The sequence below is a fragment of the Miniopterus schreibersii genome, assembly GCF_964146895.1.
Source record: "Miniopterus schreibersii genome assembly, chromosome: Y".
Classification (NCBI taxonomy): Eukaryota; Metazoa; Chordata; class Mammalia; order Chiroptera; family Miniopteridae; genus Miniopterus; species Miniopterus schreibersii.
This window is the reverse complement of record NC_138120.1, coordinates 3,970,550-3,994,989: the sequence shown is the minus strand read 5'-3', so window position 1 is coordinate 3,994,989 and position 24,440 is coordinate 3,970,550. Positions and strand designations below refer to the sequence as shown.

The 24,440-nt window shown below is 37.6% G+C and overlaps 1 protein-coding gene across 12 annotated transcripts in view; it reads left to right on the top strand.

Annotated features, from left to right (window-relative positions):
* Positions 1-6,978: 6,978 nt before the first annotated feature.
* LOC308551978 (zinc finger X-chromosomal protein-like) overlaps positions 6,979-24,440 on the top strand; it is a 61,052-nt gene continuing 43,590 nt past the window's right edge. For 2 of the 12 annotated variants that reach the window (XM_081126918.1, XM_081126913.1), the window contains exons 1-3: positions 6,980-7,529; positions 9,809-9,939; positions 14,493-14,588. The gene's annotated coding sequence lies outside the window, so the exon portion shown is untranslated. Of the gene's footprint in view, positions 7,530-9,002; positions 9,181-9,594; positions 9,940-11,852; positions 11,906-12,643; positions 12,756-14,492; positions 14,589-24,440 lie in introns of those variants that run through there. The other 10 variants (XM_081126920.1, XM_081126919.1, XM_081126910.1 and 7 more) reach the window with 8 other exon arrangements.

The window sequence follows — 24,440 nt, the reverse complement described above, 5'->3', positions numbered from 1 at the left end:
GAGAGAGGAAGGGAAAGGAAGAGAGAGAGAGAGATAGAAACACCAATAATGAGAGTCATTGGCCGTCTGCCTCCTACATACCCCTGATTGGAGATTGAGCCGCAACCCAGGCATGTGCCCCGATCAGGAATTGAACCTCGATCTCCTAGATACTAGGTTGACTCTCAACCGCTGAGCCATGCCCAGCTGGGCGGCCCCAGGTAGTTTTGATTTCACTTTAAACAACTATACCATAGACAGAGTAAAAAAAACAATTGTCCCAACTGTCACTGGGACCAATTGTCATCCATTGTTTTGAGAGTGAAGTTCTCAGGTGCAAGAGTTGCAGTTTTAAAATTCCTGAGGAAATGTGAGGACTTGGTTTACATAAAAGGAAAAAGATATTTGTAACATATATACAAAGAAGGGATTAACAAAAGTAGTATATAAAATATTTCTAATGTAATAAGAAAAGAAAAACTCAAGAGATAAAAAGAACAACATTTATTCCAAGGTAACTTCTAGAAGAGGGAAACTATATAGCTAATGATAACACAAAAATTACACAATTAAAATAACAAAATTAAAATGTTAGTATTTCACCCTTATCAGGTTGATTTTTCTTTTTTTTTTTTTTTAAGTATGAGCACATCAAGTATTGGCCAAGGAGGCTGCCACAAAAATGTAAGATGGCCATAATTTTAATGCTGCCTCCATCCGTTTAGCTCATACACCAAGTATGCCATCATGAAAAATTAGGATACACCCTACAACTATGCAGTGGCCCACCACAATGATAGGAACATGCCTGAGGTGCACAACCACCCCCACTATTTCCAGGGCCCAATCTTGGAGTGGCTGAACAAACTGTTAACACCTTCATTGACAGGCACAAAGTCTTCTGCCCTAGAGCCCCCAATAAAAATGTGAACCTACCTTATACTGCAGGAAATGAATATTATTTTTGTTATATTAGTACACTGTAGTCAAATGCACCAAACCCAGCAATTTTATATTCAAGCAAAAATCATAAATGTGCACCAAAAAATGCATTAGTATTTTTCACTGCTTTTGGTATTTGTGTCACTTGCTACTGTATTATCTGAGCTTGTTCATTCTTGGCCCTAGGGTTGAGGCCTAGGAATCTGCATCTTTACCACCATGGTTCCCTTGACAATATGAAAGAGCAATTGCTGTTCTCTTAATTATAAGTAATGTTTTTTGTTTATAGGTTTAGTTAAGCTACTTGTTTTCAAAATGTGTCATTATGTAGCTCTGTCAGAGGTAACTTTCATGGACACTAGAGAGGTGTTATTGGACAGCCCCCAGAGCCAATGGGAGAGGGCTGTCCCCAACTTCAATCCTTGTCTTCTCATACAAAAAAACTCAGGTATAGAGACTCACCAAGGCAGAAAGCCCAGACGCCTAGCAAGGGGCAAAACTGGAAAAACAAGAACCTTGTTCCCAGGATAACCTAACCTCCCCCAGCAAGTCAATGGTCATGTGATTTAGACCCCCTGAGTATTCATTTCCTCCCTAAAGATGACATCTAGGCCTCAGCTGTATTTCAGCTCCAGGACCAGAAAAGCAGCAAAATCAGACAGGTGCTGCCTCAGGACCAGAAACATTTGACTAATGACCCCCTGCCCTGGCACAGAGCAATCAGTGGAGACCACGACCCTGAAAGAGCACAGCTGGAAAGCTGATGAATATTCTATTGAAACACTCCCTTGAAACCTCCCCTAAGATTTCCACCTGCAGGAAAGAGAAATACACTAAGGACAAAGGACCCAGTGCACGCTCCCCACCAGGGAGTACACCTGTGCCATTGCCTTCCCCCTTCTTCACTCTGAGGGTACCCCGTGAGACTTGCAACCAGGAGAGCAATGGGCTGTAGCAGCTTGTCCTGGGCTGATCCCTAACCTGACTCTAAGGCCCCCTTCTCTCTCTGACTTCTCAGTGAACTAAAGCAGCCCAGCCTAGACTCTCCTGCTGCTGCTTCTATGCACCATCCTTGTTCACTGTCCCAAGTATATTTTTGCTGCCATCATGGACCCAATACCCTTTACCTCAGTGCTATGTAACCCTTCCCTTTGGATATCCCCAACCCCCTCTCATTTTCCTTAAATAAAGTCAATTTATCTTTATTCACTGTGTGAGATGGCTGTTTAACCTGCCCAACCACCACCGACTTTAACATTTCACTTAAAATACATTACCCTCTATTTCTATACCTGTACACCTTTATCTCTCTCTCTCCTTTTTTGGAGTATCTTGACTAATACCTTTTTTTTTTTTTTTTTTTTACTAATACAGTTTGGATACTGAGAAGTGTGGGGCTGCTATAACAGATGGTTAAAAATAGGGAAACTGCTTTGAAACTGGGTAAGCAGAGGCTGGAAAAGCTTCAAGGTACATGTAGGAGTCTAGATTGCCTTGAAGATAGACTGTTGGTAGAAATATGGATATAAAAGTTGTCTTAGCCTAGTCTGGCTCATTGGTTAGAGCATCTGCTTGAGGACTATAGAGTCTCAGGCTCAATCCCTGGCCCCAGTCGAGGAGCATGCATGAGGTGACCAATCGATGTGTCTCTTTCACATCTATTTTCTCTCTCTCTCTGTCTCTCCCTTCCATTCTCCCTGAAAAAGCAATGGAAAAAGTTTCCTAGGTGAAGATTAAAAAATAAAAAAATTGTCCTAATGAGGTCTTACATGGAAATGACAGCGGAAACCAGAGGAAAAGCTATTTTTGCTATAAAATGGTAAAAAATTTGGCTGAATTGTTTGTGTTTTAGTGTTCTGTGGGACAGTTTGTGAGTGATGAACTTAGATATTTAACTGAAGAGGCTTCTAAACAAAATATAGATGTGGCCTGGTATCTTCTGAAAAAGATGGAAAGGCCTTGTACTGTTTCCTACAGTATCAAAAAATTAATTTTTGTAAGTTTGTAACTACCTACTACACATTAACTGCTCTGAAGAACAAATACATTTTAGTACTATAGTGGACCCTGAAAAAACTCAAGTGCTAGTATAACTTTTGACTCCCCCAAAAGTTAACTGCAGACCCTTGGTATCTGTGGGAGATTGGTTTCTGGACATCCCCTCCCGACACACACACACACACACACACACACGCCCCCACTCTCCACAGATATCCAAATTCATGGCTGCTCGTCTCTTATAAAAAATGGCATAGATGAATGAATAGCATCAGCCCTCTGCATTCAAGGATTCCCCATGGTGGATGGGAAATACTGTTTTCATTCCATGGTTGGTTCAACCAGATGATGCAAAACCCAGGGATAAAGAGGGCTCCCTGTGTATTTACTGGGGGAAAAATTGTGTAAGTGGATACACACAGTACAAACTTGTGCTGTGCAAGGGTCAACTATGATAATGTAAAAAAATATAACAGAATGAGCATTGCTAAGAGTCAGAGTCAGGAGGCTTTTGAAGATGTGGTGTCTATGCACATCTTTCGCCGCAGTTCTCAGCACAGCTATTAAGTTGCTAAACTGTTGCTAAACTTGACTCAAGGCCAAGCCCTTTCTGGACATTTATGGACTTTGTCTTATTTTGTCGCCTCTTGTTTACACCAATTCCTGTTAACCTAGCCAGAATCCTTCTTTTGAATGAAAGAATTGCCATTTGTGTTTTTGCCTTTATTCTCACCAGAAAGCAGATGAATTGCTATCTTTGTCTCTTGGGTTGCAAATTCTTTTGTTTAAAGAAATACTTTAAAAAAAAAAAAATCTTTATTGACTTTAGAGAAAGGGAGGGAGAGGGAGAGAGAGAGAAACACCAATGATGAGAGAGCTGTCACCAATCGGCTGCCTCCAGCATGCCCCTGACTGGGGACCAAGCCCCCGACCAGGGCATGTGCCCTGACTGGGAATCAAACCTTGATCTCCTGGGTCCTAGGTCAATGCTTAACAACTGAGCCATGCCTGGCTGGGCTAAAGAAATACTTTTTGATTTATATTATAGCCTGAACCCTTCCTTAATAATTGTAGTAAAAATTCCTTTGACTACTTTGAAAGCAAGTATTTTGTATTCATGTAATATGTTTTTGAAATATTCTGCTCTCATCTGTTATTTTTTTGTGTTTCTCTGAGAAAATGAAAGTGCTAGGTTTTTACTCTGCCTTATATTGAGTTCCCCAAGAGCAAGCATCAAGAACATCTTGGTTACCCTCTGTGTCTAGAATTTTATACACCCCTCTAATGATAAAATAATGAATAATTTCAACACAACCTATTATGTAGGTTCCTTAAATGCAAGATATAGGATATCTAATTACCCAGAGCTTTCAGTAAATTTAGGTGTACTGAAGGTCTTATTTTAACTACTGTACTTTCATAAATTATATTTTATAACACCAAACAATTTGATATCTGCTGTTCATACTTTGTTTCTGAATTTTATCATGAATATTCCATTAGTAATTATTTCTGGTTAAATGATTTATCATATACTGTTATTTCTTTATTACCATCCATAACTGCATTTGAAATACAAATGACTTTCCAAAAAAAATTAATACAGTTGACTTGTTATCTACAGAATTGTTTGAGTTTAATAAAAAAGTTTATCTAATGAATATAATTAGGCCATTTCTTCCATTTCCTGTCAAAATTTAGTCTTTTACATATGAAAAATAATGTCAAAATGCTATTTTTAAAAATATTACTCTGAACTACTTCTGACCTTTCAAATCAGGAAACATCTTTTTCTTTTATGCTGCATGGCCACTCTTCTTAAGTGCTGTTTACTAATGGTCTTAACTAGTGTTTTTTTTATAATTATGGAAGATATAACAATAATATCAACATTGTTTTTGTGTTCCTACCATGGTGCTTACAGTTGAATGGATGAGGCCCTGTTCTTAAAATATTGTAACATTAAATGGAGGCCTTTGGAAAATGTTTAAACAGTGGTTATTGCTTTGAAATTATGTTAATTATACTTCAAATTGAGCTAGCATTTGTTTTATTTATCTTTCTGTGGAATACAGTCTATCATAGCCCATTATAATTTTATGTAAACAAAAAACACATGCTGCTGTCTTTTGTAATTTTTTAAACAAAATTTAATCACTTTAAGAAAATAAATCAAAGCTAAGGTCTTATGAGGAACTTGTAAGGACTATCCAGAACTTTATGATGTTTCTTCTAACTGTACCTTTTCCCCCTTTTCTAAGGAATTTCATGATTTATATATATAAGGGGAGAACAAGATGAACTATGGGAGTTTTGAGAATACAAGTTACTTATTGAACTCACGGTGTTCCCTGGGTGGGTATTCAATGTGATATGGTTGTCAGCTAGGTAGTTTTTTCACTCCAGCAAGTTAAGAAGATGAGGGGTTCACATCCAAAGCTTAGTGTCCCTGAAGGAAGGCTTAGCCATTGCTTACACACACTATTTGGTCAATTGTATGTTATTTTCTTCTTTGCAGTTGGCTATACTTTGAGGTTGGATTCCTGCCAGGCTCATTCTGTTTCTAGACTTCTGGGTCTGCAAAATACTATGCTACATTTTAACATTTAGCCAGAATAGCATTTAGTAATGATATTTAGAACTGCTCAGACCTTGAACCCCTGTCATACCTAATACATAAAAAACCAAAAAAGGCAAAACCTGGCCTCTACATTTCGTTTTCTCACCAGTGTTATTATGAAAAGATACCATAGAAACGTAAAGTATTGAAAATGCAAAATACTTCTTTTTGTAGTTTATAAATGTCTGCTTAATCAAATACATTTTTCCCTTTCTGTCTGAAGTGTCTTTAAATTTTAAGTACTTAAGCAGTTGTTAAAGACACACAGACACACACATCCATACCCAATTCTGTCTACATTAAATATGGAATATAAAAATTAACTATTTATGAAACAATTACATGACACATTTCATAGGCTCCCAAATCCTGAAACACAAGCTACATAGAATATAACTATACATCAAAATTTTTTTACAGTGAAATGTGTGAAAGCACCCTTAAAGTGTAGTTGTTTTTCATATTCAAATAGTTTGGTTCTCTGACATTAAAATACTTCACAGAAGATATGAGCACTGTATACAGTAATTCACCTGTGTATTACTTCAAAGTTTGAAACATTTTCCAAAGAGGTGTAATGTATAAATTAGTCTGTGAAATAACCCAAAATTAATAAATTTATAATGCTACTTCCCAAGTCTATTGAGAAAAGTCTAGTTTTAGTGTTTAAGTGAGTTTTACGTTGTTTAAACCTCCAGCAACGTTTATGTACAGTCTTAGAATATTATATACATAGAGTATTTGGAAACAGATTTAGCACAAACTGTATCTAGTACATGAAAAGGCAAACTATGTAATGTGCTCAAAAATGCTCTTCCAGGAAATTGCTTTACATGATAATACTCAACAGAAGATATGAGTATTTTACAGAGTAATTCACATATGTACTATCATAGATTTATTTGAATATGTTCGATAGTTAATGCATCAATTCGTTCATGTCATAACATGAACTCAATACATTTGTACAAGCTCATAGCAAAGACTGTGTAGAAGAGTGTAGTTTTTGTTTCAATTCGCCTAGAATTGTTTAAAGCTGGAGCCAAGGTTCTGAACATACCTAGGAAGATGTATACAATACAGAGGTGAATCAGTTTTTAGCACAGTTATGATTACTAAATAAAACACCTACTATGTAAACAATGTAATAAAATGCACCTTCTGTAAATATCTTTATAATACTTCTCAGAAGACGCAGGGATTTTCTCGTGTATTTCTTCAAAGATGGAGACATACTCCAAATGGAGTATTAGAATCGCCTGGTTTGGTAGTTCCTCTAAGATCCCTCCTCTTGCTCACGTATCTGTTTTGACTAGCAAGCCTATTTCATTTTATTTCGTATATATACATATAATCATACATAATTTTTTTTTCTTTGGAAAGGGACCTGCAGGTGTTGCTAAATTTATCTTCAATTCCAGCCGGTGGATGCAGGAAAACATTTAGTGTAGGCAGCGGAGTCAGGGCCTGTGAACAACTGAAGCAGGCGCCTCAGCCGGGAAGGGAGCCTTGGGTCTCCGGGGAGGGCCCGGGGTGCCGGTCGCGGCCCACGGAAGATGATGGAGGGCAGCCGTGCAGGGTCGGACCTGCGAGGGTTTTATGCCAAGGCAGCAGCTGTGGGGCCCATAAGGCAGGTGCGGGAACTCCGAAGAGAAGGAAAGAACTTTCTGACAAAGATTCCAGCAGCCGGAAACTCCGTCGCAGCTAGGCCACTGGGCTCGGAGTCGCGAGACCCTAGAGGTGCCCTAGAACTCGCTAGGCGGAAGGGGCCCATCTACCCTTCCGCATTTTCCTAGGTCTATGTCCCCGGCGGTGACGTGACGTGCTGACGGCAGGTCCGTGCCGGGAAGCTGGGCCGTTTTTTTGTCAGCTTTAAACTCGGCCCCTCCTTCCTCCTCCCGCCCTACCAGCCGAAATTCGGCCCAGTGCTCCAGAGAAAGCCCGGCCTGCTGTAGTCGCCCCTGACGCCGACCAACGGTATCCGGGTTTGGTGAGTTCTGGGTGCCGCCGCGGCCGCGGGGCCTAGCGTGAGTGCAGCGGCCTGGTCCCGGCCTGGTCGGCGGCCCGCAAGGCGCCCATAGGCGCTGGGCCTAACGGCGAGGCCCACGACGCCAAGCGGGCCCGAGGAGGCCGCGGTTAGGCCAGGGGAGAAATCCGGCTGCCCCGAGTTGCGGCAGAGGTGCGCACCGTAACGAGCGGTGGATGGGAGGGTGGCCCGGGGGCGGGCGGGCGGGGGTGGTGGTGCGGCCAGCCACTGGTCGGCGCTACGGGTCGCTCGCAGTACTGCAGTGGGGAAGGATTAGCCTGGAGGCGAAGACGGCGGGAGTGAGGTGAAGGCCGCAGGCCTGCCTGGCGGAAATTCGCTATGTAAATTTCGGCTTGGGTGGGGGGATGGGGAGGTCGAGGACGACAAGATGGTGGCGGCTCCTCGCTTGCTGCAGGAACGATTGAAGGGGTTGGCGGGAGGGAGGGGAGCGCCATCTTGAAGAATGTGTCGGAAGAGAAAATTATGCAGCCGGTTGCGGCGGGGCTGGAGCGCGGGCGGAGGCTTCGGTGACGGGTCCCGAAGGCTCCGTACGGCAGCATGGGCGCGCGGAGGGGGCGTGACTCGCTCCCTACCACAGCCTTTGCGCTCACCGTTGCGTTGGGCTACGGGGCTGGGAGGCAGCGCCACCTTCCTTCCCCTCCTCGCCCAGGGGGACGACGCCCTGTTGCTGCCGCTGCGTTTTAACGACTGCCGCAACACTCCGGACTCTGTGCTTTTCCCCTGCGCGAGCTGCGTTGGAATTCGTGGCAGACCAGAAAGCTGGGCTCACGAAGGCAATGGGACCTTAAAATTTTTTTTCTTAAGCGGAGTGAATCGTGCCTATTAGGGCGCCCTACGTGGCGGTTGTTTTCCAGCAGTTGCCTCCCATGTATCTGAATAAAAACAACGGATAAAAGTTACCACCACTGTTGTTTAATAGGGGGTAAATTGCATATTGCAAGCTCGAAAGCGGAGTAATATTTAAGTACTTTTTTCTTTCTTAATTAGAAAACTTTTTGAAAACCTGTGTTTAAGTTAGTGATTATCTTATAAGAGATATGTAAAGGGACTTTTCTTAACTGCAACAAAATATACCTTATTTACCGGTTGATGAATCTTCGTACTGTTTAGATTTTCTCTTATTTGAAAAATGTGAAGGTACAGTTCCATTCATTAGGGTAGTTTAGATTGCGTACTGTTTCAACTTTCTTGGTTAACTCCGAAGCTAGAACCGCGGATGCACTGTGTTACGAGAGAGAAGAGGTTTTTAAAATCTACACCAAGTGGCCGCAATTTGGAGCATCAGGAAAGGGTTAAAGTGTTCCTGAGTTATGTCGCCAATTTGGGAAGCTACCTGAAAGGTGGTGTTAGGACTTTGTTACACGGAGGTGTGAATGGGGAAAGGGCATTGTTGAGATAAAGCTTCGTCAGAACACAGAACATATTTACTTTCGCTGGAGTATATTGGTAGAGGAGGGGTAGAAATTTGGCTAGAAAAGGTACGTGGTGAAAGTAGCAAGTGATGGAACGCCTGAGCTGGGCTTCAAATTAATTGAACAGTCCTGGCTCCAACCGTTGGAAAAGTTTCAAAGTTCACAACTAATGACAATGACTAGTGTGTTTAGTTTTATATTACTAGAAAAATACCAAGAATGTTGCTGCTTTTTGAATGACTCCTGTTTCCTCAGCTACTCCTTTATTCTATCCTAAATACAAACACCAAATAAACTTGATCAGAACTATTGTTTCTCATAGTGAACAAAATTTTATTTACCCTGTTTCAAAATTACAGGGATAATTTAGAAAGCCATGTTGAAAAATAGGTTGCAAAAATAATTCCTAAAAACACAATGGCCTTCATATGGCCTTATGCAACCCTTCTCCTTTCCCTTGGTGAAAATTTCTCATGAAAAAAATCTTATTACTCATCACTAAGCCAAGCTTTAAAACTCATGTTTTGATTATTATATGAATGTCCTAGATACAGAAGTTCCAGAAAATGCACACAACACTTGTTTCCTAGGATTTTACAATACAAAAGTCTCCATTTTCCTAAACTTGCAGCAGGTTAAGAGCAGTGAAGCTCCCTGAGAGATCTCATGTTTATACAAAGAGCCATGACTAGAAAACTTTAAGAATCCACATTGCAGAAAAGACTACAAGGAAGTTGCTAATGCAGTCTAGTTGTTGAGGTATTAAGGGTAAACATAAACTGTAGAAGTAGTTGCTTTATATCTTGACAGCTGAGAAAGACATAGAAGAGCTGTGAAGAAGATAGAATTGTATGCTGCACAGTAGAGCAGCAGCAGATGTTCCAGTATAGCAACAATGGATGTTCAAGATTAAATTAGACTCAAGTACATAAGTAAGACAGGTAAGTGTATAATTTATAGAATTTCTGTAGAATACAGTTAAATATAAAATGTCTTTCCCTGAGGAGTAGACCTTGATGACCGGGAAAACCAATAGGTAGACTATTTTATAAATAAATGAGGTGTTCTTAATTCATGTGTTTTTTTTAAATAGATGCAACTTTTTTTTTTTTAAACGTAGCAGTGTTTTTTTAATGCTTACTCTTTGACCCTATTCACACTTGTATTTTCACTAGTCATAACATTTGTAATTGTTGCACACTGGCAGTTAGCAAACATTATTAGTCTCTTAAACTCAACCCCATTCTTTGAAGCTCTTCAACCTCATAGGTGATTATTTTACTTAACTGGGAAAGATAAATGGCCACCTGATAAAACATTTACCGCTATGCTTTTCCTCTATTTCTGGGCTATTTTTCTTTTGCTGCAAGAAGAATGGCCTTCTTCCAACCCAAGCCGCTCTGCTTTACTCTTCCCTAACACTCTGACTCAGTTCTTTCCCCTTCTAATTATTCATTGCTAATCTAATAAGAATCTCATCTATTTTGTCTTTCTTTTCATCTTTTTTAAATTTCTTTGTATCCCATTTATTTCTAAATTCATCATTTTGTCTTTTTCTAAATTTTGAAGGTTCTAATTGTAGAGACAGTTTACCATTTCACTTAGAAAAGTGATCTGGCACATGGACACTGTTTAATGTGTGTATATATATATATATGTGTGTGTATATATATTTTTTGAATGATTGAGTATATAGATTTATGTGGAGTTTTGAATAGCTTTCCAATTGAAATTGAGTACCTAAACAGATACTGTGTTTTGGTAGAGGATATAAATATCAAAGCACACTACCTATACTTATGAAGGCACCATGTAAAAATGGAAGTTCAGGAATAACTCTCTTCCATAAACCTCAGCTGATAAAAATCTGGGCAGCTCATTATCCTTACCAAGTTGTTTTTAAAACCCAGCATTTTATGAAATACAGGTCTCTCTATTACTATACAGCGTAACATAAAGGGTTATTAGATTACAGTGTGCTTCATTGAAAGAAGAATTTTAATTAAGGAGAAGTACATACCAAAGAATCTATGACATCTTGAAGGCTTTTAAAAAATAGAGTAATATAGTTAACAATAAGTTAGAACTTAAATTGTAAAATGTTTCAGAATTACTGAAAAAGTAAATACCTCCTAGATATGACAAATTACAATATTTTATTTCATATATTCTTCATCTCTTTTTTATTTAAAGAAATTAAATCCTGCAGGTACAGTTAAAGGGTGTCCCTCCAATTCTCTTTTTCCCCCAGAAGTAACCAGTGTCAAGTTTGTGTACCCAAAACAATCTCTTTGTGTTTTATCTTTGTAGAAAAGGTATTGCATTAGATGTGTCATTTTATATATTTTATACTCAACAGTGGGATTTGAGATATATCCATGTTACATGTGAATCTAGTGATTCTTAAAATGTGGCTCAGGAATCCCTAGGGATCTCTGATACCTTTTCAGGATGCCTGTAAAGGGAAAACTTTTCATAATGCTAAAAAGTTACCCTTTTTACCTTCATTCTTTCATAAGTGAAGTATACAGTTCAGTTTTACATAGGGTAATGTGACATGCTTTACAGAATTGAACGAGGAAGCACATGAATGAATGACGCGCTTCCAGCTATCTTCTTTTAAGCTAGACATTAGATTTGCAAAAAAAGTAATTTTTAATTCTGAAAACATTTAATACTGGGTTATGTTAATTATTTAAAATGAATAAACATAAATGTTGTTAAATTACCAAGCTTTAACTTTTTTTTTAAATTCTCACCCAAGGTTATGTTTTTATATATTTATTTTCTTGAGAAATAGAAACATTGATGTGATGTGAAAGAGAAACATTGATTGGTTGCCTCCTGTATATGCCTTGCACCAGGGATTGGTGTACTGGATGACCCTCCAACCAACTGAACTACCTGGTTTGCACTCAGCTTTTTTTTTAGTTATGTTTTATTATACACACATATGTTAATTATATCTATGTTCTGTGCCATGATATAAAACGTATTGTTGTCTGGCTGGGCGTGACTCAGCAGTTGAGCATCAACCCAGGATGCAGGGGATTGGGGTTCGATTCCCAATAGGACACATGCCTGGATTGCTGGCTTGATCTCCATTAAGGGGGCGTGCAGGAGACAAGCCGATCAATGACTCTCTCATCATTGATGTTTCTAGCTCTCTCTCTCCCCTTTCCTCTCTCTGAAATAAAGATTTTTTTTTTTAAAAAAGTATTGCTTCTCCTGGGTCCTCAGGGTCAGAAAAAGTTAGACCCTCTGCACTACAGTGTGCTCCTTGTCTATAGATAATATTCAGAATGGTAGTGTTAACAGTTTAACTTACATAATTAAAAGCTCTTTGATGCTCTCAAAATTTTAAATTATAAAGGACTACTGAGCTGTATTTCTAGTGTTTCTGTTTTGGTTCTATTGGTCTCTTGCCTATTTGTATATCCTTTTTATAAAGCTTGTTTTATAATGAATTATCTTTGTTAGAATTGTTTTAGCTATTTGACTCCTTTAGTTTATTCTAGGGTAGTTTTCTTCCAATTGGGAAAATCGTTAGATTTTTGTATTTGGATGTATTCGAATAGAATATATAGACACAGATATATACTTAAAAAAATTTCATCTGAGGATGTTTTTTGATATTTTTTTTAGAGAGCAAAGGAGGGATGGAGGGAGAGAAAGAATGAGAGGGGAAAGAAAGAGAAAGAAACATCAATCAGTTGCCTCCAGTACACGCCCTGATGGGATTGAACCCGAAACCTAGGTATGTGCCCTGATGGTGAATTGAACTGTGACCTTTTGGTGTGCTGGATGACGCTGCGGCCAACTGATCCACACCAGCCAGAGCCAGCTGTATGCTTTTAATGCACAAAACATGTCTGTTGGCTTTTTTGTCTACTCTTGTTTATTGTATTGTGCTGTATGTTGTGTAATTTTTGTTAACGTAGTGAATAGCAATTTTTAAAAATTATAATTTCCAGTTAAAAGTTGAACAGATTCTGTTGACTTTTATATAGTGGTCATGCAACACCATATTTTATGCATTCAGACATGCAGTTTCCTCATGTTTTTACATTTCTGAAATCTCTATGTTTTTTACAATTAATAGGTCCTACAAGCACTGCTGTCCAGGCGGCAGTCATGATATTTATCATTGTCTGCAGTATTCATGAACTGTTGATTTTATATCACTTCATTTTGAATTACATTCATTATTGGATTACTACTACGTGGGTTGTTGCTAATATATGTTAAACAGTATATTGGAAGAATAAACTGCCCTTGGAAAAGTTCAAAGAAGTTCGAAGAACTTTCAGAGGCTATGGAGAATTATTAACCATCATGAAATAAATGCTTGCTGTTACTCAACTTTTCACCAGTTTTAGTGTCCTTCTATTAAGAAGTCTGTTACAAATTTACTTCTTGTTAATCTCTAGCAACTTGAGACATTCTATCTACTTTGTATAATATAAATTATTTTGTTTTCTGAGCATGACTTGAGGAGAACTTACTAAAGTTATATTAAAAGGCCTTACTATATGTTTGGGAGACCAGAATCAGAAAGTTGATTTTGCCTACATATTGGCAAGCATATACTTTATTAAAAAATGTGAACAAGTACTATGTTGAAACTTGCCCAGAAGAGAGAATATAAAACTAGGAACCAAGATCTATGAAATATAAATAAATGTAAAGTGATGTAGGTATTAGGCCTTATGAAATATATTCATTAGTATTTTAACATTGATGAAATACTGTTAAACTCTTAAATGTGTGGTGGTGATATTGTTTTTAAAAATGGAAAAATATTTTTGTGTATTTGCCAGATTTCTACTACTTTATTTTCCTTATAACTAAATTTTTACAACTGTGAATTTCTCAGGAAGTCATGTTCTTAATTTTCAGAGTCCGTTATAATTTCAAGATGATGATTCTTCCGAGTTAGAGGTAATAGTAGGTTTGAGGTAAAGTATTTTCAGGGCTTTTTAAACAAATAACAATAGGGCTGCTTCATCTAATCTTGAGACTTTGTTTCCAGGTTTTTCTGCTTATTTGACTTCACAATGCTATATAGATATGGACAATTGCAGTTAAATCAGCAGACTATATACTTGCACCATTACTTTATCACAGTTGAGGGGGCCTCTTTGGAGTATAGTCTATTTAGGAACATGGTTGTATTTTAATTGTTGCAGGGAATTAGGGTAAAAAAGATTTGTAAAGTAAGGTGGTCATCTTTGAAGCACAAAAAATTTCTTTTGCCTATTCAGGGGAAAATTATTTGTTGAATACATTGTTGAACAGTGGTTGCGCTGGTAAAAGTAGTATAGGCATTCCTTCAAGGCAAGACTGGGTGTTGGTAAAGCATATGATGTGAAATTGAAGTTGACTCTTAAAGGTTTTGAATTAGTAGCTGACGGAAGAAAAAGTCCTAGAGCACAATGGCAGTTAGCTGTTAATGGTAGTATTTCACTTGAGCTCTTATTTTCTTTGTTGCCAGGATTTAGCTCTCTGTGGCATATTCGGCTGGCTGTATAACCTGGTTGCTCTAATCAAACCCCTAAGTCCTTGACATTACTAGCATCTTCCTGCATATGTAAGTATCTGTGCAGTTATTGACTGTGTTTATTGACTTTATTTATGACATGAATAGCCATAACTTTGTTTTAGAAACCTCACCTTCCAGAAGATTCCAGGATGTGAAATGCCAAAGGAGAAGTGTTAAGGAAACACAAAGTCTTGTTTGAAGAATGATATGTAGCCATTTAGGTTGCACAGTTGGGTAATAACAAAATAAGTCTGTTATGCTGGTTTGGGGGTTCATATCGTAGAGCACCCTGAGTAATGGGGAAGCGATGAAATTATCTCAGCAGGATGTGTCATGATCAAAGTAGTGCTTCAGGAGGATTAGTCTTCCTGCAGATTGCAGGAGTGCTTCTGTACTTTGGCATCAGTCCTTTCTCGTAATAGGGTTTCTAGTTTTTTTTAATGTGTCTGTGGGAATGGCAGAAAGAAGCAAGCTATTTGAGGGACTGTTTTCATTGTCAGGGGTCAGGAAATAATGAAGCTGGGATTAAATGGTGATTATGGGAATAAAAGAAAGGAACAGATAATTATGAAGTTGGGAAGAAAGAATGGTAAGACTGACATTGCATGGACAGGGATAAAGAAAAAGCCGTTAGTGATTTTTTCAAGAGACGTTGGGTTTTAGTCAGATGAAAGTAATCAGCAGACAGCCTGGTGGAAGGGCTGCGTCCTACTCTGAGTTTGTGGATTTATCTTTTTGTAAATGGTAGTTGAAACCATGGGGATAAAGACAAGCAGAAGATGGCTGAATGCACAATTCTTTGCAAGGCTGCAGTAAGGGGTATATATGGAGTGGTAAAGTACCCTACACAGTTGGAGGAAGGTGGAAAAGAAAATTAGAATGTTAATTAAAAAAACAAAAACAGAAGGAGAGAATTTCAAAATTATCTGTAAACTAAAAGAAAAGCAGATGAAGATGAAGAAAAGGTCATTCTACATGGTTAAACCCTACCCCCTTGCTTTATTGAAATTTGAATGACATAATATTATGTAAGTTAAAGTGTACAATGAAATTACTTAATACTGCAATATATTGTGACATGATCACCACAATAATGGTAGTTAGCACTTCCTTCTCATCACATAATTATCTTTTCAAAAAAAATATTTTTATTGATTTTAGGAAGAGGAAGGGAGAGGGGAGAGAGACATAGGAAACACCAGTGATGAGAGAGTGATTGATCGGCTGCCTCCTCTACCTGGGCATGTGACCTCACCAGGAGTTGAACCTCCATCTCCTGGATCATAGGTCAATGCTCAACAGTTGAACCATGCCGGCCAGGCAGTTATCATTTTTTTATTTGTGGTAAGAACATTAAGATTTAATACGCAGCAATTTTCTAATATATAATATGGTATTGATAACTGTAGTGATCATTCTATACCTTAGATTCCCAGAATTTACTCATCTTTTAACTTGAAGTTTGTACTCTTTGACCAGTAGCTTCATATTTTCCGAAACCCTCTCCCTCACAATTACTATTCTTACTCTCTCTTTCTGTGACTTTGGGCTTTGTTTTTTTGTGTGTTTTTTTTGTTGTTTGTTTTTAAATATATCTTTATTGATTTCAGAGAGAGGACAGGAGAGGGGGAGAGAGAGAGAAACATCAGTCATGAGAGAGTGAATTATCGGCTGCCTCCTGCACACCCCCTATGGGATCAAGCCCGCAACCCGGGCATGTGCCCTGACGGGGAATTGAACCCCGATCGCCTGGATCCTAGGTCGATGCTCAACCGCTGAGCCACGCCTGGCCCGGCTGGGCTTTGTTTTTTAAAGAAAAGAAATTAAGATTCTGTATGTAAATAAGATTGTAAAGTGTTTATCTTTCTCAGTCTGACTTACTTTACTTAGCATAATGACCTTTCAAGGTCCATTCATGTTCAAGTGGCAGTACTTCCTTTTGATGGTTGAATACTATCCCATTTTCTACCTGCCTACCTACTATATATACAGGGTATCTGCCGAAATGTGTACACACTTTGAATAATAATTCCAATGGGTTAAATCTGAAAAGAAACATTAATTGAGCTATCAAAAATGTGTGTGTGTATATATATTTTATTGATGGACACTTAGGTATTTCCATGTCCGGGCTATTCTGACTGATTCAGTAAACTTAAGAGTGCAGATATTTCCTTGATACAGTGATTTCATTTCTTTTGATATATACCCAGAACTGGGATTGCTGGATTATACCATAGTTGTATTTTTGATTTTTTGAAGAACCTCTATACTGTTTTCCGTAGAATCTGCATCTGTTTACAATCCTACAGAGTGCAAGGGTTTTAATTTTCTCCATTTTTGCCAGCACTTAGCATTTCTTGTCTATTTGATTTCAGCCATTTTAATAAATACAGTGTGATAACTTAACTTTGGTATTTTGATTTGTATTTCCCTAATTAATGAGATTGACATTTCACATACCTAATAGCCAATTGTATGTCCTAGTTGATAAAGTTCATGTCCTTTGTCCATTTTTCAGTTTGATTGTTTGTTTTTTTCTGTTGAGTTACATGAGTTCATTATATATTTTGGATATTAATATATCAGATATATTACACAAATGTTTTCTTGGATTATGTAGGTTTGCCTTTTCCACTTTGTTGGTTTCCTTTGCTGGTAGAGAAGCCTTTTTCCCCATGTTTTTATTTTTCATTTTCTTGTGCTTTTTATGTCGGCTCCAAAGAATCATTGCTAAGAGCCATGTTAAGGGACTTTGTTTTCTTTTAGGAGCTTTAAGGGTTCAGGTCTTATATTTAAGTCTTTAGTCATTTCAGGTTAATTTCTTGAATGGTTTAAAATAGTTGAGTTTCATTCTTTACATGTCATCGTCCAGTTTTCTCAACACTGTTAAAGAGTCTGTTCTTTCCCCACTGGGTATTTCTGGCTCCCCTGTAAAATCTTATTTGCTGGTATATATGTGGCCTTTTTCTGAGCTCCTGATTCTTTTGTGATTCCATATAAATTTTAGGATTGTTTTTACTATTACTGTAAAAATTATCACTAGAATTTTAATTGGGATTGCATTGAATTTGTAGATGGCCTTGGGCAGTACAAATATTTTACAATATTTTTCCTACCCATGAACACAGGATATCTTTCCATTTATTTGTGTCATCTTCAATTTCTTTCATCAGATCCTTGCCGTTTTCAGTGGACCAATTGATCTTTTACTTCCTTGGTTAAATTTATTCCTAAGTATTTTATTATTTTTAAAACTACTGTGAATAGGATTATTTTTTAAGTAGTACATTGTTATGTATAGAAATCCAGCTGTTTTTTTTATGTTAATAGTGTTTCCTGCAACTTTCCTCAATTCATTGATTAGATCTAACAGTTCTTTTGGTGAAGTTTTTAGGATTTTAAAATATAAAATTTCTATATCTCTGGATCCACTTTGTTCATCAGTTTATTTTGTTTATTATATTTTACATATAAGTGAGGTCATTTGGTATTTGTCTTTCTCTGACTGGCTTATTTCACTTAGCATAATACTCTCTAGTTCCCTCCAAGCTGTGCCAAAGGCTAAAAGGTCCTTCCTCTTTATAGCTGCATAGTATTCCATGGTGTAAATGTGCCACAGCTTTTTTATCCACTCATCTACAGATAGGCACTTGGGCTGTTTCCATATCTTAGCTATTGTAAATTGCGCTGCTATGAACATGGGGTGCATAAGTTCTTTGCGATTGGTGTTTGGGGTTCCTCAGGATATATTCCTAGAAGTGGGATCACTGAGGGATCGCAGAGGGAAGGCGGGGAGGGGTGTGTGGGTGGGAGAGATTAATCAGGGAACTTGTATGTTTATGGGCATGACCTATGGACACAGACATTGGTGTGGGGTGGGATGGATGTGGGGTGAAGGGGATCAGTGGGGTTAAAAAGGGGACATCTGTAATGGTCTCAACAGTAAAGATAAATATTAAAAAAATATATATATATATATACACACTCACACACACATCTATATAAAATTGTGTGGCCAGTTGTCATGGCTCAGTGGTTGAGCATCAACCTATGATCTAGGAGATCGAGGTTCGATTCGCAATCAGGGCACATGCCCGGAGTTTGGGCTTGATCCCCAGTGGGGGCCATACAGGAGGCAGCTGATCAATGACTGTCATCATTGATGTTTCTATCTCTTTCCCTCTCCCTTCTTTTATCTGAAATCAATAAAAGATATATATATATATTTGTTTAAAAATTTTTTTTTAAATATATCTTTATTGATTTCAGAGAGAGGAAAGGAGAGGGAGAAAGAGAGATAGAAACATCAATGATGAGAAAGTCATTGATCGAGCCCGCAACCCGGGCATGTGCCCTGACCGGGAATTGAACCCCAATTGCCTGGATCTAGGTCAACGCTCAACCGCTGAGCCACGCCCGGCCGGGCAATAAAAGATATATTTTAAAAATATGTGTACATATGTATGTAATTGTGTTACCTACAAATACTGGCAGTTTTCCCTTTTCTAATTCTGACACCTTTTATTTCTTTTTTTTTGCCGAACTGAATGATTGATCTTTCACTTATCCTTTTAATATGCTGTTGGATAAATGTGCTGTTGAATTTACTTTGCTAAAATTTTCTTGAGAAATTTTGCATCTATATTGGAGATAAAGGCCTGTAATTTTTCTGTCCTGTGCTTTACTTATTTAGCTTTAATATCAGGATAATGTTAGCCTTTAAGATGAGTTTGGGTGTGTTCTCTTCACTTTTGGAAGAGTTTGAAAAGAATTGGAATTATTTTTTAAATGTTTGCTATTATTTAACCAGACCATCTGGTCCTGGGTTTTTTTCTGTCTTGGGAGGATTTATTCTCCTTACTCATTGGTCTGTTCAAATCTTCTATTTCATCATGACTTACTTTGGCTAGGATGTATATTATTAGGGCTATTTATATTCATTAATTTTAGGTCGTTGCTCTCATAGTAGTCTCTTATTTGCATTTCTTCAGATCAGTTTTCAAGTTTCCTCATTTACTCAGATTTAATTGAGTCTTTATTAGTCTAGCTAAAGGTTTGTCAATTTTGTTTTTTTCCAGAAAACAGCTTTTATGTTTGTTGATCTTTTCTCGTCTTTATTTATTTCTGCTTTGATCTTTATTATTTCTTCTGCTAACAGGTTTGTTTTTATTTTAGTTCCTTAAGGGGTAAAGTTGCTTATTTGAGATCATTCTTTTCCTTAATATAGATGTTTATCATTACTTCCCTCTTAGAATTGCCTCTTGCTGCATCCAATAAAGTTTCGGTGGTTGTTTTTTTGTTTCTTTCAAAATAATTTGAACTTCTTTTTGATTTCTTTGACCCATTGATTGTTTAGGAGTGTGTAGTTTCCACTATATTTAAAGTTTTCAGCTTTCTTCCCATTACTGATTTATTTCGTACCATGTTTCCAGAGAAGATAGTTGGTATGATTTCATCTTCTTAAATTTGCTTAGACTTATTTTCTGACCTGTGAAATGTTCTATGTTCTAATTGGGAAATGTCTTTCACCTATGCTAGATGTTGGATAGTCTGTTAGGTTCATTTAGTCTAACATAGTTCAAGTCCAATGTTTTCTTGTACATAACCTGCCTATGGATGATCTGTCCATTTTTGAAAGTAGGGTAGTGAAGCCCCCTACTGTTGGATTGTTATTTCTGCTTTCATATTTGTTAGTATTTGCTTAATACATTTAGGGGTCCAGTGTTGAGCATAAAGTTTGATGTTGGGTTCTTACATATTCATGATTTGTATTTTTTTGTGATTTGATGGTTTATCATTATATAATGACCTTCTTGTTTCTTGACCACTTTTGGCATACAGCTGATTTTGTCTGATAAATATAGCTACGCCTGCCCTCTTTTTGGTTTCCACTTTAAAAAGTACATTTTTCCATCCTTTCATTTTGAGTCTTTATGTAGGCATCCTTACAGCTGAAGTAAGTTTCTTTAAGAAGTATAGTTAGGTGGTATTGTTTTTAATCATCCATCCTGCCACTTTTATGTCTTTTGATTGAAAAATTTAATCCATTTACAACGTATAGTAATTATTGACACATATGGACTTACTAATGCCATCTTACTATTACTTATATTTTTGATAATTCCCTAGTTTTCCCCTCTTTTGCTGCTTTCCTGTGGGAATTGTTATTTTTATTACTACTGTTATTGTATGTTTTGATTCTCTTTTTTGTATCTACTGTAGGTTTTTGCTTTCCAGTTACCATGAGACTTAGAAATAATTTTATACATGTAATTGTATTAAGCTGATAATAACTATGATTACATACACTTCATTTTACATTTTAGACCCAATTTACGTTTTGTATGTTGTGTATCCACTAACAAATTGTAGCTCTAGTCATTTTTAAGTGCTTTTGTTCTTTAACATACTAGAGTTAACATTATAGTATTGGACCTAGATTATATACTTAACTTTTACCACTATGCTTTAAATTTTCATGTTTGCATGTTACTAATTTAGCTATTTTAAATTTCATCATCTTTGTAAGGCAGGTCTAGTCGTGATTAACTCCCTCAGCTTTTATTTGGTGTTTCCTTTTTTTTTTTTTGTTCAAAATAATTATAGATATCCCTTTTTCTCCCCACTGACCCATTCCACGCCACCCACCCACCACCCCAGTCCCTCACCACACCATTGTCTGTGTCCTTGGGTTATGCATATATACATATAAATTCTTTGATTAATCTCTGCCCTTCTATCCGCGTGTCCCCCCTCCATCCCTCTGAGATTTGTCAGTCTGATCCAAGCTTCCATGTTGTTGAATCATTTCTGTTCATCAGTTTATTATGTTGTTTAGATTCTACATATAAGTGAGATCATGTGATGTTTGGCTTTCTCTGCCTGGCTTATTTCACTTAGCATAATATTTTCCAGGTCCTTCCATACTGTCCGAAATGGTACGAGACCCTTCTTTACAGCTGCATATTATTCCATGCTGTAAATGTCCCACAGCTTTATTTTTTAAAATTTTTTAATTTTTAAAAAATACATCTTTATTGATTTCAGAGAGAGGAAAGGCGAGGGGAAGAGAGAGAAACTTCAATGATGAGAGAGTCATTGATCAGCTTGCCTTCTGCATGCCCCCAACTGGGGATCGAGCCCGCAACCCGGCATGTGCCCTGACCAGGAATTGAACCCCTATCACCTGGATCCTAGGTTGACTCTCAACCGCTGAGCCATGCCCGGCTGGGCCCACAGCTTTATTATCCACTCATCTACTAATGGACACTTGGGCTGGTTCTAGATCTTAGCTATTGTAAATTTTGCTGCCAAGAATATAGGGTGCATAAGTTCTTTCTGATTAGTGTTTCAAGATTCTTAGGATATATTCCTAGAAGTGGGATCACTGGGTCAAAAGGCAGCTCCATTTTTAATTTTTTGAGCAACCTCTGTACTGGTTTCCATAGGGGATGCACCAGTCTGCATTCCCACCAGCAGTGTACTAGGGTTTCCCTTTCTCCACATCTTTGCCAGGACATGTCATTTGTTGATGGGTTGATGGTAGCCATTCTTACAGGTGTGAAGTGATACCTTATTGTGATTTTAATTTGCATCTCTGATGATTATTGAGTGATCATTTTTTCATATGTCTCTTGTCCATCTGTATGTCCTCTTTGGAGAAGTGTCTATTTAGGTCCTTTGCTCATTTCTTAATTGGATTGTTTGTCTCCTTCTTGCTGAGTAGTATGACTTCCAGTACTATGTTGCATAAGAGTGGTGAAAGTGGACATCCTTGTCTTGCTCTTGTTTTTAAGGGAAATGGTTTTAGTTTTTGACCATTGAGTATGATGTTGGCTGTAGGTCTGTCATATATGGCCTTTATTATTTGAAGTATGATCCCTCTTTTCCCAATTTGCTGAGAGTTTTTATCAGAGATGGGTGCTGGATTTTGTCGAATGCTTTTTCTGCATGTGTTTATACGTGATAAGATTTTTGTCCTTCATTTTGTTTTTATGGTGTACCACATTTATGGATTTGCGAATGTTGTGCCAGCCTTGCATCCCCAGAGTAAATCCCAATTGGTCGTGGTTTATGATATTTTTAATGTATTCCTCGATCCGGCTTGCTAGTATTTTAGTGAGGATTTTAGCATCTATATTAATCAGGGATATTGGCCTGTAATTTTCTTTCTTTGTGGTGTCTTTACCTAATTTCGGGATTAGGATGATGCTGGCTTCATAAAAAGAGTTTGGGAGTTTTCCCTCCTCTTGAATTTTCTGGAGTAGTTTGAATAGAATAGGTGTTAATTCTTTTTTGAATGTATGGTAAAACTCGCCTGTAAATCCATCTGATCCAGAGCTTTTGTTTGCTGGAGTTTTTTGATTATTGCTTCAGTTTCATTAGTTGTTATCAGCCTATTCAGGTTTTCTGACTCTTCCTGATTCAGCTTGGGAAGATTGTATGCTTCTAGAAATTTATCAATTTCACCCATGTTGTCCAGTTTGTTGGCATATAGTTGTTCATGGTATTTTCTTATAATCCTTTGTATTTCTGTTCAGTCTGTTGTTATGTCACCTCTTTCATTTCAGATTTTATTTATTTGGGTCCTCTCTCTTTGTTCTTTGGGGAGTCTGGCAAAAGGTGCATCAATCTTTTTTATTTTTTCAAAGAACCAGCTCTTCATTTCATTATTTTTATTTAAAAAAATTTTTTTTTTAGTCTCTGTCATTAATTTCTTCTGTTTTTTTATTCCCTTCCTTCTACTTCCTTGGGGCTTTTCTTGCCTTTCTCCTTCTAGTTCTTTTTTTGTTTGTTTTTGACAAGAAAGGAGTGGGAGAGAGAGAGATAGAAACATCAATGATGAGAGAGTCATTGATTGGCTGCCTCCTGCACTCCCCTGACTGGGGATCAAGCCTGCAACCTGGGCATGTGCCCTGACTGGGAATTGAACCTGGGTCGCCTGGATCATAGGTAGACACTCAACTGCTGAGCCACACCCTGCCGGGCTCTCCTTCTAGTTCTTTTAGTTGTTGTGTTAGATGGGTTAGTAGAGCTTTTTCTTGTCTCTTGAGTTATGCCAGTAATGCTATGAACTTTCCTCTTAGGACTACTTTTGCCCTGTCCCATAGATTTTGGGTTGTTTGTTCATTTTCCTTTTTTCCAAGAAGTGTTTGATTTCTTTCTTGATTTCATTGGTAATCCATTCATTGTTTCATAACATGCTATTTAGCCTCCATATGTTTGAATGTTTTTGAGTTTTTTCATAGTGGTTGATTTCTAGCTTCATGGCATTGTGATCCGAGAAGATGCTTGATAGAGTTTCAGTCTTTTTGAATTGGTAGAGACTTGCCTTGTGCCCTCACATGTGGTCTGTTTTTGATAATGTTCCATGTGCACTTGAAAAGAATGTGTATTTTGCCGCTTTGGGATGAAATGTTCTGTACATGTCAATGAAATCAGTAGATCTAGTGTGTCATTTAAGGTGTGCGTTTTCCTGTTGACTTTTTATTTTGCTCTGTCCAATGCTGACAGTGGGGTGTTAAAGTCCCATACTATGAATTTGTTGCTGTCGTTCTCCCCCTTTAAAGTCCACGAAGAAATTTTTTATATATTTAGCTGCTCTATTATATTGGGTGTGTATGTATTTATAAGGGTAATCTCCTTCTGTTGAATTGATCCCTTTAGTATTATGTAGTGATTATCTTTGTCTCTTTTTATGGTGTTAATTTTGAAGTCTGTTTTGTCAGAAATAAGTATTATTACTCCAGATTCTTTTTCATTTTTACTTGCATGGAATATTTTATTCCATCCCTTCACTGTTAGTCTGTGTGAATCTTTTGTTCTCAGTATGGTCTCCTGGGGAAAGGATATATCTGGGTCCTGTTTTCTTATCCATTCAGCTACCCTGAGTGTTTT